This window comes from Dermacentor andersoni, chromosome 5, assembly GCF_023375885.2.
Source record: "Dermacentor andersoni chromosome 5, qqDerAnde1_hic_scaffold, whole genome shotgun sequence".
Lineage (NCBI taxonomy): Eukaryota > Metazoa > Arthropoda > Arachnida > Ixodida > Ixodidae > Dermacentor > Dermacentor andersoni.
Genome location: NC_092818.1, coordinates 59,671,262 through 59,691,598, shown reverse-complemented (window position 1 = coordinate 59,691,598; position 20,337 = coordinate 59,671,262).

Sequence of the window (20,337 nt, the reverse complement as noted above, 5' to 3'; positions counted from 1 at the left end):
TCTTTACTCCTTTACCTTTTATCCTCCCCATTTCCCTAAAGCAGAGTAGCAAACCGGATATTCGCATCTTGTTAGCCTCCCTGCATATCCCTTGGTTCCTAATTCTCTCTCAATGATTGATAGCTACCACTGCTTTTGGCGCGGCAAGCACGCCGAGAGCTGTGCTTGTCCTATCATCCATGGATAAGCGCGCTCGTCGGTGAAAAGTTATTATTGTACCCACATCTTACGCTTAGCCGCCCCTCTGAAATTAAACAGATATTTTTTCTTTTGATTTCACAAAAGGGAAACTGCTGCAATACCCGCTGCTATACACTCCACGCTGAAAAGTGAACTCTGACTCAGAAGTTGTAATTCCCGTAGAGACGCGTGAAAGCTTTGCAGGAATTTTTTTCTACTTCGAGGAGAATACAACATCGGGAAGCGCATGTAAGAGCGACGAAGCGTATTTCACGCGCTTCTGCAAATGCCCTCTGTGCTGGGCCTTGACATCTACATAGCCCACGGTATGATAAATGAGGAGCGATTACGCTAAGCGGCATCCAACCATCAAAGCGCGTGGCATACGGTAAAGTGATTACGCGCTTCGCGGCTCGGAAATTTTCGAACTACGCGCTGTCATCGTTTCTCTGGCTCCGTGAAACATATGCGCACGCCAACTATGGTCTGCTCGCTGGTCTGCGGGCGATAATGAACCTCCGACACGTTCCGCAAAACCCCAATGAACCTTCATTGTTTCGTGACGTTGAGCGTTGTACCTACTCTCTACATACTGCCGCAGTTACCACGCTGAAATAAACGGACCTAGGCTTAATTCATAAATTTAGATAGATCCACAGTGGTTACTCAGGGCTGTCCACTTCATTAACTTGCCTTCACAAATTCAGAAAAAAGAAACACAAAATCAGTTTGTACAGATAAAATATTGTTCATGACTATTTCAACGAGGTTACCCCCTCCATAGCACGAGGACTAGTCAACCGTGCCGGAGAGCGTGCAGGGGCACCCGCAGGACGCGACCGCCTTCCAAGATACAACGACCTTGCGAAGTCATTTTACCTCGCAAGAACAACCTTCCCCACCCCTCACCGCAAGTTAAACAGAGCACAGGCAACCACCCTTCGCCTGTTACAGACCAATACATACCCCTCCCTCACACGCTATCACATAATATACCCCATCTACCCGAGCCAGACGGACAAGATCTGTAAAACTCAATCAGGAACACTCCCCCACATGCTATGCGAGTGCAAACATCAATACCCAGGCCTTAATCCCGTGACCCCCTCATCGAGATGGCACGCCGCCCTGCGCAGCTCCCATCTCAACGACCAACTCTGGGTGACCCAGCAGGCCTACGAAGCGGCGAAGAGGCAAGACCTCGACGTCCCATCGTGGGAGGCCTAGGCCCAGCCGACTAAACTGCTGGTTCTCATTAAAGTTCACTCTCTCTCTTTCTCTATTTTGATTAGTTATGGGGTCGAGAGTTGGTTACGATAGGACGCTGAGGTCAACTCTAATTTTTCTTTTAATTTCCCACTGGAACTGCAGCGCAATGACGATGTGTGACCGCACATATTTCATAGTTTATTCTCATATTTGGGCTTCTGTGGCACAATATATGTTCCATAAGCTTGTTAAGTTCAGTTTTTGACTTCTTTAGGATAAATTACAGTTCATATTTACGAATAAATATTCAGCTACTGCCGAGCAGACAGGGTCAAAAGGCATGGCTTCACGTTGTGGAGGTGTGAATACTCCCAGGCATTGCTCCACTGTCTTTCCTTTTTTGTATATTTTCTATTATCAAGTCTCATTTCACGGTCACAATGGTTCTGCACTCAAGGATCAGTTAAAACCACTAGAACAAGTCCTACGACAGCATACGTGCGCATTGCTTGATTGAAAAAGAAAAGTCCTGTTTTTCGTGAGTGCGGCATTCTTTGTTATAAATCGGGATTATTTTGGCCAGTTTTGTGAAGCAGAGCACGTTGTGTGAACTTCCAACTGCTGCACAATAATGATATTGTCTGAACTTCACAATTTTCTTTTATGCATTACAGCTACACTGCACTTGAAGTGCTTTAGCTGCCTCGATGGCCGGCCTTTGGTCGCCTGTGTATCACCATAACCAATGGTCGTCGCACACACACACTAAAAAAGGAATGCTTTCGCGAAGAGGAAGAGGAATTACCAGGGAGAACTGCGGTATAGCTTTTAGAATAGAGGTCTAGATGCGCAAGCTTGCGCAAATGGTCTGTGATGTGGCGGTCGTGGAGTGGCTAACGAATCTATGCAGATAAATCGCCAGGAAAACAACCACCTCGCTGCGGTCGCGGGCACCTTGCAGGCATCTGCTTGGGCTTTGGGTTGCGCACAATTGAAATGCCGTACTGAATGTAATGAATGAAATGAAAAGCTCAGAAAGAAAGAAAACTCATTTGTTGCTAATCACGCTTATTCTGCCATTTATGAAGCGTGATGTATGCCTTTCGTTTATGGCTGCTATTTGGCGACCACGCGCACGGTTCATTTGTTCGAACCTTAGGATAAAATAAAATTCGACACTCAAAATAGTCAATGACGTATCTGTTAACAATTTAAAGGCTTTTAAATATTTGCTACCGAAAATTGAGAAATTGCTGCACAATGCCCCGAACAACGTCAGAGTGCCTAAACAATGCGCTAAGCTATCGCTATTAGAAACAAACTATCTGAATAACTATTGACCTCAGGCCGTATTCCCAAGTCTTTCCGTTCGGGTTTTCTTTCGTGGCCGGCTGCCTTCAATTACAGTTTATACAGCATCAGGGTAAGCAGAAATTTGTTCTTACGAACAATTGTTGAGTGAGAGCATTTTGTGAATATGGGCCCTCAACTCTGCGTGGACCTTAGACACATTTTAAAATGCACTCATGGTGGTTTCAGAATTTCGCCGGTTGATTAAAAATACTTTCAGGGACATTAACGCGCAACACTAATTTCGCTTACCCCAGTGAAGTGTGTTCCTTTATTTATTACACGATTTGCATTTAGGACCACACCTACAGGGCTGTCAAGTAGTAATCACGTAGTAAGTTAGTTCAAGACAAGGTTTGCGGTGTTTCGTGTGTAGTTATTAAGCGAAAGGCTTAAGTGGCTCACGGTCTGGAAAACGTGGCGTGCGGTACAGCGAGTCACGTGAGCTCGCGTCGCGCAGACCCGCACTCGTGCCACTGCTTTCACGTTCCTCGTCGTCTTCTTCCCCAGCTGGACCGGTGCCACTCACCATGCCAAAAAGAAAAGAAAAGACATAGTTAATTAAGAGAGAGTTAATTAAGGAACTTATATCCATGACCTGCGGTGGGAGTCAAACCCTCGACCTTATGCAGAAGTCAAACCCACAACCTTTGGTGTTAATTAGGGCGAAGGCGATTAAGGCACAGTTATTTAAGGTAGCGCCAAATAACGTACTCTGACCCACAACCTTTGGTGGGAGAAAACAAGTAATCGGAAATAACGACGCATTCGAATCACAATGTCAAATAATTTAATGAACGCCCCTTGAGCGCGCAGGCTTTCTCCTTCACTCTCTTTGGCATATGCTAAAGGGACTGTCAATTTTTTTTTCGCTTGCAAAGTGCTAAGTTACGGGTTGCCGCAACGAGGCTGTGTTACTGGGAAACGTCGCACCTAATTTCCGTGGTTTTGGGACGGTCCAAGCAGTGCAAACCCTATATAAAAGAATATAAGCAAGTTTGATCTCACCTCACTTTTCTACGCGCGAAAAAAATGCCTTAACAAAAATACTGTAATTATGTTAATTGACTTCTTTCTACGAAAAATGGCACACTAAATACGAATTCGTAAGCTTTAAATGTGTTCAATAGTTCCCTTCAGTTTTTATTATTGCAAAATTGAGCAGTCATGTTTTAACAACGGTGCAATATACTAGAGCATGAAATCAACAACGTGGTTCAGCGCCATTAGTGCAATTTCTGTTTTTATATTTTCTGTTTTCCCGTTTTACCTTCTCTTTTTGGAGAGGGGAGGTATGGAGGGGCAAGATATTCACGGTGTGCTTTAGCTTCGAGGCTTGGTTATGTGTGGGACAATAAAGACCTAACAGCTTTATAGTGTAACGCATCCATCGAGGTCCAAAGTTAACAAACTGTAGAACTGTCAAATAGCGACCACATTTCAAGGACGCTAGATTCCAGCGCATCACTCGAAAAGTAAGAAACCGTAGGATTTACTGCAGCTAAAACAAGGCTGCCTGCAATAACAAGTTACACGTCTATCTGAAAAAAGAAGAAGAAATAGAACAGGCCTCCTGTAAAGTTGAAGCTCGTAAAACGGCTCTATAACAAGACCCTGTATGTTGCCGGAAGGACTTTAGAAAACGGCACCGAAAGGACGAGAATCTATTTGACAAATACGAAGGCAAAAGTGTTTCCAAACAAATGAAATAAATATACAGGCACATAATACAAAGTGTGGGCGTAGCAGTAGACAAAGAAAGCGTATTTGGATATAACGATCTTCCTGGAGAGCTTTGAGTTTGCGAATCCGATATTTTGATTCTGGCGCGTCAGCTGAACCGTTGAATTGAGATGTCACACAGAATGTCTGATTGTGCATGCGTCGAAAAAAGGGATGCGCAATAGAAAGCGCTATTTAGAATGAGAAGGAAGAACTACGCGAACTCTCGGCAGTTTTCAGTAACATTGCAAAGTTCGAAATGTCTGCTCCGCGCACTTCGGAAAACCGAGTGAAAATCTGCTTCATACTTTGGTCATATTTGGAAGTCATGAAATGTGTGATTTGGCGCGAGTAGGTAAGGGTTCATCTCTACGGCGCCGCACAAAACACTCCAGATATCTACAGGGAAAGAATACTATGACACAATGCCCAAACGGTGAATCAAACGAAAGATTTACAATTGTATTGCGTAACGTGCTACAGGCAGGGAAGGCTTTCTTACAAGACTGAGACGAACATATGACAGTGCTACCATGATATTACACGCAAAACTGCAAAGAGGTGAAATGATTTAATAGTGTTAGGTGAATCAGCATATTCTATATATTGAACAAAAAATTTCTAAGACAATTTCGAAGGTGCATTTTGGCCGACAGCACATTTCCGCTCACTTTCAGCTAGATTTCCGAAATAATTTTTGGTTGCTTTTTTGCGCAGTAAATAAAGCTTTTATACGGTCGTTATAATTTCCGGGAATGTGTTCAACCTATGCAAACGCGAGCATTTGCACAGTTGTTCCGCGATTGAAGTATAGAAGATGTGCATCTCAACATTGTAGAAAATGTCTACACGTACCGCAGGACTGGTGCAGTCATTCACAAAAGTAGTGGTTAACCGCCAGTCAGAGTGTAAAGCAAAGGCAATCGTCCTCTAGTTAACCTGTGCATCTCTCGGCGGATATAAAAGACAAAAATATTTCGCCGTTGACGGGCATGGGTTAATGGCCAAATGGAAAGCCTTGGAGGGACCAGGTCATGGGAGACATTAAACGTGAGGTCTGCTGATGGCGACCTCGACTGAAATCACACAACATGCATATGGCAGCGCAACTTGTTCCGCTGGCCGAACGTTCACACGGCACCACCAAATCTTACGGAGACGGAATTTTATCATTGATAATCCTGGACGTAAGCCTGCAGATTCAGCGCTGAACCCCATGGAAACGGTGACCATCGCATCTTGCGAAGCCTTGTGAATGGTCAATTCAGCTGCAACTCTCGCTTCAGTAAGCTTCTACTTCTGAACTGAACCGCGCAAGAATCGTACGCGCAAAACTTGCTGGTAGCATTCTTTAGGAAATTTTTGGCGGTTGCTGACTCAGCACGCAAGCGATGTGCTGGCCAAAGTAGCCACGGAAATCCAACCAGCGGCAAAGCACATTCTGCACGAACTAACCTTGTCTCCTGTGCTCCCGGGCAGTTATATCTAGTCGAGGAGCAAGTGAAAGAAACTGGCTGAGTCATTTGATTTTCTTACTTTACAGTGCAAGCGCACTTCGCTACTTCGCTGCTACCCAGGGGAAGCAATAACTAGTTTGTCCAATATGGCGATCGCGCATGTAGTCGATAATTGTTCTGGGAAGCAACAAAAGAATGGCGTCGCGACACTGCATACTTTTGCCATGGAGTTCTCGGGGATGCTACGGTAAGTCTGACGCCGCATGACACGTCTTACGTTAGCAATCGCTGGATCAATAGTACTTGCTTGCCTCCAATTTAGTTGGTTCAGCATTGCTGTAACACATTCCTTCTTTCCAGCATCACGCATTTTTTGCCACTTTTTATTTTTCGCTACCCCCAGCTTGACGGTGGTGCCGTGACAACGCTAAGCCTTAACGTAGCACTAGAATGCAACTCATTCACTCGCTAATTAAGGAGAGAAATTTAACAGAAATAATGCTTAATCTTTCTTTAGCTGCCGTTATTTGAGACGTGCTTCGTCGCCTGGCGCTTTTATTTTGATGCGGCGACTGTATAGTCTTTCTCTACTAGCTGGAGAAACATGTGAGTTATTTCGCGACGGTCGACACATCATTACATCAGCCCTACAGATGCTTTCTCCCGGCAGCAGTTACGAGGTCGTAAATGATTCGCCCCGCTCTTCGTTGTGCAGGCAACTTTTGTAAGTTTGATCATTAAAAAAATGCACCAAGGTAAAGAATGTTCCAACCCGGAATGTCGGCATTCCCATAACTGTTGGAACAGCGAGAAAATTGCACAATATATCAGATGTTGCGCGAGGCATACAAAGTATGCAATCGAATGAAATAGAAAAGTAACCACTAACAATGCGTTCTTTTGATGTAAGTACGCTGATGCCTTTAGGGGAATTGCTTTACGCAGTCATTGTTAGAGGAATTCTTTATTCTTTCTTCACTGACTGCGTATCAAAAATTTTTAAATTCATCATGAACACATACAGATCACCTTGTGAATAGCAGAAGGTATTACTGTTCGACTTCGTTTAAAAGCTTTTATTAATTTAATATTGTATGTCCGAAGTGCGCCAACAGGGACGAACCTGCGTGCATGTTAATGTCCATGAAATATTTACAAGAAAACAAACCCATTTCGCTCTTGTTCTAAAGGACTGCAGCTGGTTGCAGCTAGAAGAAGTTACACGAAATGGAAGAATCACAGTATTCAGTGTAAGCCTGTAAAAAAGACCCAGTGCTGGACGCATAAAAGCTATGTCTTATTTTGGGTCGGAACGGTTGGTCACAATTAATATTTTGGCTTCGGCAGGCGGCTGACAACCACACATACTTTAAGGATTTTCTACCTAAATAGCCTTTCTATTCAGTAAATAAAACAGTGCCGTGTAAGAAGTTTCTGATTTCTTGACGGGCAACGCTCATCATTGAAGGTTAAAAGCTGTTTCGACTATGGCCACAAATTATTTAACTCCATCAGAAAGTGCAGCCCGTTCAGTAACTTACTGCTTTTCGGTAAAATACTTGTACAACACCGCCTACGCGAAGCCAAGCATGACAGGTCGAAATGTTCCGGTGTACGGAAAACAGGGGTGTTATTGTGTAAAACTGTTACAACCTGTTTTATACCGAACTCCTGAAGACAAATGTACGTAACCGCCGACGCCCGGCATCGGGCGGTAACCCGCAGCGTTCCTTTGAACGCTCTCATTCAAATGCCCTCCTCGTTAGTAGGAGATACCTTTTGTTTGCTTTTAAAACGAATACCATTGCGTATTGAGAGGCTTTTTTTAATCTAATTGGCCGACAACAGGAGAGCAGCCCACAGCGGGGTCGTGGTTTTGGTACGGTCGAACTAGAGTAGTGAAAGTAGATAACCAGATGAGGAGGGTGTTGGCCGATTCTGCGATTGTCCCACTAACCATTGCTTTGCGGTGGCTCGTTGTAAATATTGGCAGAGCGCAAAGGAAGGTTAAAAAAGCCGTAAAGGAGGTCTCCAATGAAGAAGAGCTGGCAGAGTAATGTTGTAAACGTGCCGAAACGGCTTAACAAGATTGTACTGCCACGCAAAATGTTTAGTATGCGCTAATAAATTCATGGCCTCCGGCATCTCCAAGTAGCCCTAGTCCGGGTGATCGGTAAGCAGACATTTTCTACTCCTTCCGGAACGGGGAAGTGTAGGCTATTTCGAAACAAAATCTGTTTTCATCACAATGGGAATGTATCTTTAACGCGTGCCCGTCACTGTGATGTCGTTAGCTTCGTGGTTTGGTGACATCGCGTGACAGAGACACTGTACCGTGCAGCTCTAAATATTTTGTCCAGCAGCCTAGGATTAACGGTAATTATCGCGTAGAATCGAAAATAATTACTGCTCTTCTGCTCGGTCTGATCATGCACAGTCACTGCATACCCCTTTGAGAAAGAAATTCGGGAGTGAGTGGAACGAAACATATGTGTCAAATAGCGGAGAAATGATCGCAGAAATGGAATAGGAACATTTTAGAATAGCTTAACGTTAGAGCGCCTCAGGATACAAGTATCAAGTACCACATTTGCCGAATTTTAAATCGAAGCTTTCTTTGTCTCGCCCCAGCAGTTTTTGGGCGCTATCTCCTGGCTGCTGTTATGCATAGTTGCCTCGTTCTGGGTACAATGCTCACTAGTACGGGAAATAGCGCCAAGTGAACCCACCGTGGTTGTTCAGTGGCTATGGTGTCGGACTGCTGAGCACGAGGTCGTGGGATCGAACCCAGCCACGGCAGCCGCATTTGGATGAGGGCGAAATGCGAAACACCCCTGTACTTAGATTTAGGTGCACGTTAAAGAACCCCAGGTGGTCGAAATTTCCGGAGTCCTCCACTACGGCGTGCCTAATAATTAGAAAGTGCTTTTGGCACGTAAAACTCCACAATTTAATTTAGTGCCAAGTGAGGCGGACCCCGTGAGGCAGGTGATCTGCGTAATCCCAGGTATGAACTAAAACTGAAATGCGCTTTTGTCATCACGTCATCGTCATCAGTTCACCGCCTTTATTCCCATCATCGTCGTTCGTTGTTACGTAGCATTATCATACCGTCGCCGTCACTGCGTCATCTTAATGCAGCCGTCCTCAATCCATCGACATGCCGTGATCGTCGTTGCTGCACCGTCATCCTTACGTCTTGATGCCATTGGAATTATCCCGTCGCTGTAATTCCGTGCTCATAGTGACGCCCTTGTTATCATTTCATAGTATTCATATCATTGTCATCGTTTCGTCATCGTAACTCTGGCCGTCGTCAACCCATCCCTGTCATTACATCGTGTTTATGCATACGTCATTATACAGTCTAAATACATTTCACGTGTAATCTCACGCTAAACTGTAAGTTTAAGTGTGACGCGCATGTAAATGAGGCGTGAATGACGCTTCAAGCCCCATATGACTGAAAATAAGCGTGCCATTTCTTCATGTAAGCGTGAGGGCAAGATTGACCGTGGTTCGGTCTTGTGCGAGCCAGAGCGAGCTGCGTATACGTGATAAACGCAAATCACGCGTTTAACATCTCGCGGAGCGCTCGTGCGGGCACTGTCAATCCCGCATGTAAGATGCCGAATCGGGGAACCGTGATGTATCACGTGCTCTGCACAGACCGTGGGCGAGGGAGGACAACGCTCAGTGCCTTCTCATCGTCCGACGGAGAATACGAAACATTTTGAGAGAAGCTGATGGAGACAGTGGTGTTTTGAAGACTCACCTCGGTCATTTTTGGTGCGAGTTTTCCGGCGGACTGTCACGAGGTTGGTTCATTGCAGCACAGAGCTTTCGGCGTAATTGTCAGAGTTGGTGCGCACCGCCATGTTCGCTTCTGCAGACAATTCACGGCGTACAACGCGGATGTTGCATGCATACAGAGTGCGACTGTGCCGGCTTTACAAGAAAATCAACCGAGATCTGACGCGTCAGGAACAGCATTTCCATATGGATAGTGCATTTATTGCGGTCCCGCATCTGGTACTTATCGACGATTGGAATATATAGGGAAGAACAAGAGTCATGTTTCGCGCTTATTAAATCGCCGCTAAGAGGTTATTTGTAATGGATTGTATCATGTGTGGTGAAAAATTTGCCCTAATGGTGCATTTTAGTGGAAAGCGAGAACTTTCTACGCGTGCAAATGCCTTCGCTTAAAATAAAGAGTAGTCAGCCTCGTGCTTTTATAACTCATTTTAATGCGGGCAGTTGAATTCCTCTGAATTATTCTGTTTATTGTGCGCAAGTACCATATACCTACGATTATAAGGCGAGGTGATTTTAGGAATGTCTGAAGTCGGAACGCGCCGCGCGTTACATTCTGGTCCATGGCGCGAAGATAACGTTTTTTATATTTACATTCGCCAGCTCCCCATTCTGTCCTTGCTTGTTGGCACTTCGCCTTGGGCAAGGGTGGCGAAATGGGAGTTGCCACCGTGCATTTCGCTCCGTGTTTCTTCTCATGGTTTTGAACGCTGTTATTGCTGCATCAATGTGGACACGGCGTGTCAATCGCAACTTCGAGCTGAATGATCGGCGCTGTTGTGCAGGTGCGGTAAGCGAGCGGTCTTTGGGGTAGCGCGGCGCACCGTTGCGCAATCCATGAAAGGCTTTGCCGTGTTCGACTGTATTACCGGCCCTTCCGAATGACGTTGATGCCATAACCTTGCTGGGTGTCACGGAGGGCGACGGTATTCTCGCTTACAGTGACAAAGGCCCCAGCTCTCGTCCTTTCACTTTGTATTTTCGAATGACGCAGCAATAGTTCGCAGCAATGACGAAAGAAAACCTGCGGACATCCGGTCCTCTGCAGCATAAGTTCGCGTTATAAGCGTACTATATATATTTTTGTCTTTCCCTCATATTCCAAAAGTCCCCCTTCGCATTATATTTGTGGTTGCGTTATTTACGTGCAAATGTGGTATACGCACTTAACAAGAAAAATAACTCTCCCGCGGTTTTCTAGCCAGCCATAGTGATCATTATTTCACACCTCGGTCAGAAACCCTCTTACAGCCTACGTTGCCTATGCAGATTTATAATTACCATCTTCGTTGCTGAGTGAGAGAATCGAAGTCTTTTGTATTGTACCGCTGTGAATGCGCTAGTATTTCGCGCCTTATGTGGGTGCTCGGTATTGCCTGAGCTCCGCATTGTGTGCGCATATGCTCGGCAGGTATATTGCTGGTTAGAAAAGTTTTTTTATCAAATGAAATAACTTCATACTACGAGCCTATTCTCTCTGGTATTTGCTATGGTGAGCATTTATTTCTTTTCATTTCATTTTATTTCCTTAACGACCCCACGAGGGGGTGTTACATAAGCAATGGGATCAGCTAAAAAAGCAAGAATGACAATGCCGCATGTGTTTATATACAAAAAAGGTTATTTAAATTTTCAACGAATGATGATGCACAGGTGTTATCAACAATATCTTGGGGAAGGCCGTTCCAATAATTAGCTGCATGTGGGCAGAAGGAAGCTTAAAATTAGTAGTTCGGGCACGTGGACGAAACATTTGAAGATTGTGGTTGGTGCGGTGAGAAATGTACGATGATGACATGATGTAAGGTGCACAATTTATGATGAGTAATAGAACTTGTGGTATAGTGACAGGGTGGCTATGCAACGGCGAACTGAGAGAGGCGATAAGGCAGATTTAGTTTTCAGAGCAGAAACGCTCACGTCATACGAATAAGAAGAATGAATGAACCTTATAACACGATTTTGGACTGCTTGTAGATCATTTATGAGGTTAACATTATGTGGGTTCCATATGGCGGATGCGTATTCTAGTTTAGGTCGAACGAGTGATTTGTAAGCAAGCAATTTCACGTGGTGGGTGGAGCGAGGCGAAGATAACGTTTAAAAAATCCCAGTGTTTTGTTGGCAGATGATACCACGTTAATGATATCTTCATCCCATGTTAGATCATTAGATAATGGGATGCCCAAGTATTTGAAAGACGATACGGATTCTACGGACTTGTTAACGATTGTGTATTGGAAGGCATAAATCTTATGTCGACGGGTAATGAAAAGGAGGTTGCATTTGCTAGGGTAAAGGATCATGAGCCAATCTTCACACCGTTGTTAGGTGTGGTTAAGATCCTGTTGCAGGGCTTCTTGGTCCATAGTTTGTCACTCCGTGGTATATAACGCAGTCATCAGCAAACATTCGAATTTGGCAAGATACATGCAGCGGGAGGTCGTTGATAAGAATAAGCAACAAACGAGGGGCGAGAACGGAGCCTTGTGGGACACCTGATGTTACAGGAATAAGATTAGAGGAGTGGATATTTATGATGACAGATTGAGAGCGATTAGTTAAGAACGTTTTGATCTACTTTAGTTCGTTAGGATGCAGGTTTAACCGGGAGAGTTGTTGTATTAACCGTTGATATGGAACATTATCAAATGCCTTAGCCTAATCCAGAAAGATAGCGCCAATCTGAAGGTTAGTGTCCAAGTCAACATGTAAATCATTGAGAAACATGGCTAGTAGTGTTTCGCATGAATACGCCCGAGTTACCTGAATATACCCGAGTTGTGTTTCGCATGGGCTTCGGGCAAGGATGATACGCGAAACGACATGTGTTACAACTAATCTCGTGTGTTGTTCACCAATAATGCTCAACAGGATATAAAATTAATTCAAATAGTTGTTAAGCGTTACATAGAGTGACCACAAATGTGCGAGCGTAATACACAGAAGCCTACCGATAGCTGCATTATCAGGCGTTAACGGAAATTAAGGTACAAACGTGCTGCAAGCTTCCCGGCGAGCTGCATGCCGGCTGGCGGTAGTTTTTCTGTAAATTACACGAGCGAGGTGGTTCTCCGCCGCACGTCACTGACGTCTCTCCGCTGCCGGCGAGTCCACACATCGGTCTAGTTATCACGTATGCCGGTCGTAGCATACCATTGCCGATAAATTGAAAATTCACAATTTTTTCAGCCATTTGTCGATTGACAGTAACCTGCATCTCAGAAGCGCTGCATGCGAGGTTGAAACCACACGTGCCGCTTAATTTGCAATCTGGATTGCACTCTGAGTTACGGCATCTATGTGTAGCTTCGCTTATTTTACATTTCGGGCTTTAATGAGAAAAAGTGTGACTGTGTCTAATGAGCATGAATATACTGTGTCTGTTGCAAATATACTCTTGCAGCTGTTGATTTCCAGTTGAAAATCAATCTATGCATGCAGTGAGTGCTCACGAGTGACAAGTGACACGTAGAAAGTCATTCACGCCAAAATGATCACCCCCATTGTGTTGGAAATCATGCATAAATACGTCTTTTTAGCTCATTTGGCTTATAGATTAAAAAGTTCCATCGAATGCATTGTCATTTGTGTTAGAATTTTTCACGTTTATTTTTACGGACAGCATTTATTTACTAATTGATTGTACCTTGAAGGCCCGAAGGCGTTACAGAAGCGAGCGGAACGAAATACAGAGCATGTACAGATGACAGGTTACGTTAATAAAAGAATTAAAAATGCAGATTAACAAAAGTATTCTTCAATAGTAGTTCAAATAGCAGATGTATCGGTTACGTTAACGATTGAGGTCGCAAGATGATTCCATTCATTGGTAGTTTTAAGAATAAACGAACAAAAGAATCGATGCGTGCGGCAATGTGGAACGCTCAATTTATGGTGATCGTCAGTACAAGATTATATGTATGCAAGTTCGGAGAAAAGTTCACTTTTTAATTTCGTATTGCAGTAAATTTTTGTGTCACCGTGATAAGCGCGCTAACTTCCTACGGAATCAGAGGAGAGGGAGGTTTAAAGTAGCCTTCATAAACGTTATGCTTGATGTCCGAGAATAGTTAGTAAGAATGAAACATGCGCTATGATTTTGTATAGATGATATCGCATTTGTTAAGTAATCTAAGTCAGGGTCCCAGGCAGAAGAGGAGGAGGAGGAGGAGAAACATTTATGAAAGAAAAGAAAGGACAAGCAGGTGTCTTTCTGCTTGTGCAGGAGGCGCCCTTAGTCTAGGGCTCCTGCGGCTCTTGCTGTCTCCCGGGCCCGCCGCACCAGTTGCTGCTGGTTACGAGGGTCCGAACTAGTCAGCACGGCCTCCCACTGCTCGGGTGTGGGGTTGGATATTTCCGCCTTCACGTTGGGGCACGCCCATGTGGTGTGATATAGGGAGGCGTAATCATTACAAAGAGGACATTTGTATGAATATAGTGTAGGGTGTATTGCGTGTAGTCTGCTTAAATGGGGGTATGTCTTGGTTTGTAGTTGTCGCCATGTTACGGCGTCTTCACGTGAGAGGGTCTTGTGTGGAGGTGGGTATTGTCGTCTATTCAATCTGTGGTTTTGTAGTATGGCGTTGTATTGTAAAGGTACGGGCTCCATGGATCCGGCCGTATCCCTCTCTTGTGGCGCCCGGGAGGCATGAGCTCGGGCTACAGCGTGCGCACACTGATTTCCACGGAGGGACTCGTGTCCTGGAGTCCACACTATTTCAACGTCCGGGAATTGGGAGGCTTGTTTGAGGAGTCGGTGGGCGATTGAAGATATTCTGCCTCTCGCGTAGCTATGGCAAGCTGCCTGGGAGTCAGTAATAATTGTGTCGTACTCGTTGGCCAGACTAGAGGTGATGGCCAAGGCGATGGCTGTGTCCTCCGCTACGAGGGCGCTGGCAGTGCGGACCGTCATCGAGACCACCTCTTGTAGGTTATAGTCGACAACGCTGGCCGTCATGGCTGCTTTTTGGGGGTACTGCGCGGCATCTGTGTATAGTGTGGTGGGGAGACTGCCATATTTTGTCTGTAGAGTTTGTGCGCGAGTTTGGCGACGATCAGCATGATGTTCCGGGCGCATGCTTCTGGGGATAGGGGCTACCTTGATGTGCTCCCGGAAGTTGGGGGCCAGATGAATTGCTTGTTCGTGGCCTTTGCCGTGTGTGGGGTAGCCTAGGCGCGCTAGGACTGTTCTTCCTGTTGGTGTGAGGGCTAGTCGTTCTCGTTGGCTTGTGAGGTGGGCGTCTATAATTTCTCTTATAGTATTATGGACCCCTAGGGCTTCAAGCTTCAGTGTCGCTGTTCCCGGGGGTAGGCCGAGCGCTTGCTTGTAGGCTTTCCGAAGAAGTACATCTAATTGATCTAGCTCCTTGGGAGTGAGGGGCAAGTACGGGGCAGCGTAGGCAGCGTAGGCAGTGCGGCTGATTATCAGGGCCTGGACGAGCTGTATTATGTCATCTTCTTTCAGTCCGTATTGTTTGGTGGTGATACGGCTGACCATTCGCATGATTTGGAAGGTGGTCTGATTGAGGCGTTGGATGGTGTATGCGCCTCCACCGTCCTGTTGTATGTGGAGTCCGAGAATGCGGACGTGGTTTACTGTGGGTATTTCTTTGTCGTCGAGGCTGAATGTGATGTGGGGTAGTTCATTGAGTTTTGTGTCACCGTGATAAGCGCGCTAACTTCCTACGGAATGAGAGGAGAGGGAGGTTTAAAGTAGCCTTCATAAATGTTACGCTTGATGTCCGAATATAGTTTGTAAGAATGAAACGTGCGCTATGAATTTGTATAGAGTATATCGCATTTGTTAAGTAATCTAAGCCAGGGTCCCAGGCAAAAGAGGCATATGCAAGCTTAGGACGTATTAGTGTTTTGTACAGAAGTAGCTATAAGTTAGCGGGAGCCATAGAGAAACTGCGACGGAGGTAACCAAGCGTGCGATTAGCAATGTCAGTGATGTGTTTTATGAGTGTTTGCTAGGAAAAATGAGATGCGGACGCCTACGTATTTATAGGAAGTGACTTCTCCAAGTACAGAGCTCATCAAGTGATAATTGGATAGATTAGACGAAGTAGTATTGAGGGAAATCCTCATTAGTTTGTACTTTTCGCTGTTAAGTCGCATTTTACAAGTATCCCAGAAGTTAGATACCTACATGATGAACTAAAACCAGTTTCAGCTGTGTTTCTCACCTAAATGCGTTTTGTACGATGTTCCTTTTTCAGGTCGCATTTGAAAGAGGAATAAGCTTTTGAAGTAGGATTGACGAAAATGAAAAAAAAAAAAATAGAGGAGATCACTTCTGGTCGCATCAAAAATACTGACACTGACCTTTCCTGAGCCGTCACACTCGCTTGAAAAGCGTGCTTGCGACCGAGGGACCGAATTCACGAACCTTTTTGTTCGTAAGTGCTGTTTTTTGTTGGCTGATAGTCTTTGCTAATAATATGTCCTACATCACTATTGGCTGGCACGAACGCTTTTGGCGTAGGAACGTTTTGTGAGTACGCGTGTCAAAGTTTACAAAGCACGCTCCCATTACTGCGGTATGTTGACCCTCTCTCACATAACGCCTACTTCTAAAAACTTCCAAACTTCGACATTTCAAGAGCACGCAGTAGCAGAAATGTCTGCTACTGAGCTATAGAAAGAAGTGACGGTAGTTTTATCGGCTGTAGAAACTTGTAAACATAGGCAAACTAGCTAAATTAAGAAGCATGGAGCCACGCGGGCACAAGCAAACAGGAACACATCTGACTCCACGACCACGGAAATTCGCTGTCAAGATGCTGGCGTGAGGGAACGCGGCAGTATGCGAGCGAGCAAAGCGACATTCGTGCTGTCTATTGCTTTAACGAAAAGTGAGCGCTGAGAAAACACAGCACGCCCAAAGCTACGAGCTGGCGACGTACCTAGATTGTGCCTCCAACGCAGATCGCTCTCAAGATACGGCCGGGTGACCGCGTGCAGCCGCCATATGCGCAGTTGCAGGCGGAGTAGAACGCCACCGCCACCTCTTCTCGTCTAAGCCTGGTGCCTCGCAACGTCGGGTGCCTCCCGCACATCTGGCAACAGTGAGCTTACTGCCCGCTTTCGTCTCTCTCGCACGCCTTCACTCGCACGTGCAGAGTAGCGCGCGCGGCGACGGTGTTATCGCCATTGGACTTTATACGGAACCTCACGGCAGCGCCGACGGCGATGGCGGAAATGCGCTTGGAGCGTCCAGATAACTGCTATCGAAATAAAAGCGAAAAAAGTTGCCTGCGCGTTGGGGCTCCTAGCAGTGCGCCGGATGCTCGCCAGGTTGCAGCATCGTGCAGGTGTAGAAACGCCGGCTCAGGAACAATGTAGAAATGGCCGCCCCACTAAGTAACATGCACCAAGGAGGAATAGCGTTCTTTTATTCAGGTACTGCATAGGGAAGGAGCGAAGCCTATGGAAGTTCATCAAAGTATGAAGGTCCAGCACGGTGGCGCGTTTTTGTCACGTACAGCGGGAAGTCTAGCAATGGAGTCACAAATTCGCAAAAGGTGTAACGCCCATAGCCGATGTTCCTCGTCCGGGTGAGGCACACCCATTTGTGACTCCAGAAAACATTATAGCCGTTAAAGCCGTCGCGATGGCAAACCGTCGAATGACGCTGAATAACATTGCAGCCAGTGTAACAATGTAACCAGTGTAGCCATTTGAAAAGCCGACCCAGTCCTGCTTTCCGTGCTAATGGCAGCTCCTTGCGAGCTCGTTGCATCTCACATTCAACGCCAGTAGCCCATTCACCAAGGACGATTCAGTTCTGAGCCGAGCTGGGATGCGCGGTTCAATTAGCGACTGCGATGCAATTATCGTTCTGACGTCCTGTTATGCACTCGATGCGTTTTCAAACACCCTCCCTGCGTTGTTTCAAGCAACCATAAATGACCCCCCCCCCCAGGAACAAATGAACAATCGAAATTATACGCAGACACCTTCCAGTTGCTTTTTAGCAAAACCGTGGCTTAAGTCCGGCGTGCCCGCGTGATCCTAACCTTTCCAACTACCTCTACTTTGTTTCAATTCATAACTTGCGTTGATCTCGTTAGTGTTGCGCATTTTGTAAGCTGCCCTAAACTACAATACAGTGGCAGTTTGCAATGCTTGTGTGGGTCGAAGAAACGAAAGGAAAGAATAATCTGGCTCACTTCGCTGGCGTACTGACACTAGCCACTGACTGCGGTTCATTCACCATCGCAATGACGCTTACTTCATGGATTTCCCTAAACTTTCTCCTTCTAGCTTCAAATGGCTTTGCGAGTTCGCGAAATGGAATATTTCATTCTATAAAACAATCAATGCTTTCCAAACTGTACAACGAAAGTTTCCAGAGTAATAATATTTTGGTTTGTTCATTAGGTTGTGCCAGTCACTCACGCGCACAGTGCCACATTCTCTTACACGAACAGTTCTAACTGCTAGCGAGGTTCCTCCGTTCAACTCACCTAGTTGAACTACTCTGATGCTCCTGTGCTCTTTTTTATGTGTTTGATTACATATGATTTTTTTTTCTTTTCCCTCCTTCTGTGCGTTTTTTTTTTATCGTTCTGTTTCCCTAGGGTTTCCCCGTTGCAGGATAACAAACCGGATGACTATCTTCCAGTTAAGCTCCCCACCTTTTGCATCTGATCTTTGTAATTGAACACATGGATGGGAACAATATTACCACTGTGCACTAAGCTCTCCTCAGGTCCACATAAGACAATGTCCGCAGCTGACTGTTATCGCCACAATCAGTATACCTGTTTCCAACAATGCGGTGACGGTAACGAGGAGCATTCTGAGAGGCAGAAGTTTATGAAAGAAAAGGCAGTGAGTTAAACTAAGCGCGTATCCGGCTCGGTGCCCTACACAAAGAAAGAAGGTTAAGAGAATAAAGAGAGAAGGAAAGGAGGAGGACAATGCTTGCGTAGCTCCATGCCGAGGTGCGCGTCGACGTCACAGTTACTTTACTGTAATTGAGGACGAAGTGTCGTAGGAAAGTAGGAAGGTCATTCAGGCCGAGATCGGCTGGCTGCCCGGCACAGTGAAAAGGGGAAATGTTACAAAGTAAGGCCGCCCATCCAACGCTCCTTGTTGGAAACCATATAGAGCGAAGTTTACGGCGCATTGTTCACGTGCACCTTCTCAGCCGGTTCAAGGATGTCCCGAAGAAGCAGCTCTGAGACGCTATGCACTTTTGAAGCCAACCTGCGTTATAAGGTTTGAAAGAGGAAAGCTGGCTTTCTGCGCCATTTATTTTGTGTACCCGACCTCCCCTTGGAGGCCGAGATGCGCCCGTCGAAGCAGTTGCCTGGCGGCGCAACGCATGCGCAACGGGAGGCCATCTCCTCCGGTGCCCTCTCTCTTGTATCATCGCGGCTCTCCGCCTCGCGGCCCCGTCGCCTGCTCCACCAGTGGCCTACGACCCGCATGCGCAGGCGGCTGCTGTGAACGTAGTAAGCCACCGCTCCTATAAGGCACCGCCGAGGCGCAGCCGAGCGGGACGAGATTGATACAGGACAGCAGGGAAACGGTTGATACGACCGGATCTGTTATATGCATAGGTAGCGGTACAAGGTAGATAGAGAGGTTTTGAGGAACTAAAAAGAAAGAATAAGTAGATGTATACAAAGATGGTAGAATGAAAAAGCCGGCAGATCCCGCATCCTGTGGGAATTGATGTTTGCGAACCAATGTGCGGGGAGCCTACCAAGCTAACGAAACGATCATGAGAGCACCTCGTGAGGCGCCTATTTCATGACCTACGTGACACGCACGTCGTAGCAATACCACCATTTATATTCGCCATACGCTCTTGTCATACTATGTCAATTTTCGTACATACCAAGTTAACAAAACGACCGTGACAGCACCAAGACGTAGGCTGCTGTTTAATGACATGACATGAGACGCATGTCATGACATTTATGTCATGGCCTATGATCATTATACACTCTTGTTGCACTATGCCAATTTTGGTGCGAACCAAGTTAATGAAACGACCAGGAGCGCACCAAGGCGTAGGCGGCTAAATAGATCAAGAGATGCTGTCGAAATGGCAAACGTTCACCGAGAAATGGTTCGCATTTAGAACACGTAATATTATTATTATTATTATTATTATTATTATTTATGAAAAAATATAAACACACAAAAGAAAGGGGGGGGGGAGCACGCTAACAACTGGCACCGAGAGGGGCACAAGACCTGCTTACTCCTTCAGGAGGAGCAAATGAAAAGAGGTGAAGAGGAGAAGATAGGAAACAATGAAATAAGAAAGAAAATGCGAAATAAACAAGTGACAGAGACACGGAAAGAGAAAGTAGGAGGCCAAATCAGTTTTCTGAATGAAACTAAGCAAGGCTCTATGGGTCTGGTCACGTGGAGCAACACTCCCTCTCGGAAACAGGCAATCATCAAGCGTGGTACACTTGAGCCCAATCAGTCCATATTCCTTAATTAGCAGGGCACGTTGTGTTACGAAAGCGGGGCACTCCAATATACGGCGTTCAAGTTCCTCACAGGAGCCACAGGACTTACACGACGAACCGTCCACACGTACTTGACGATAAAAACGTTCGTGCACCAACAC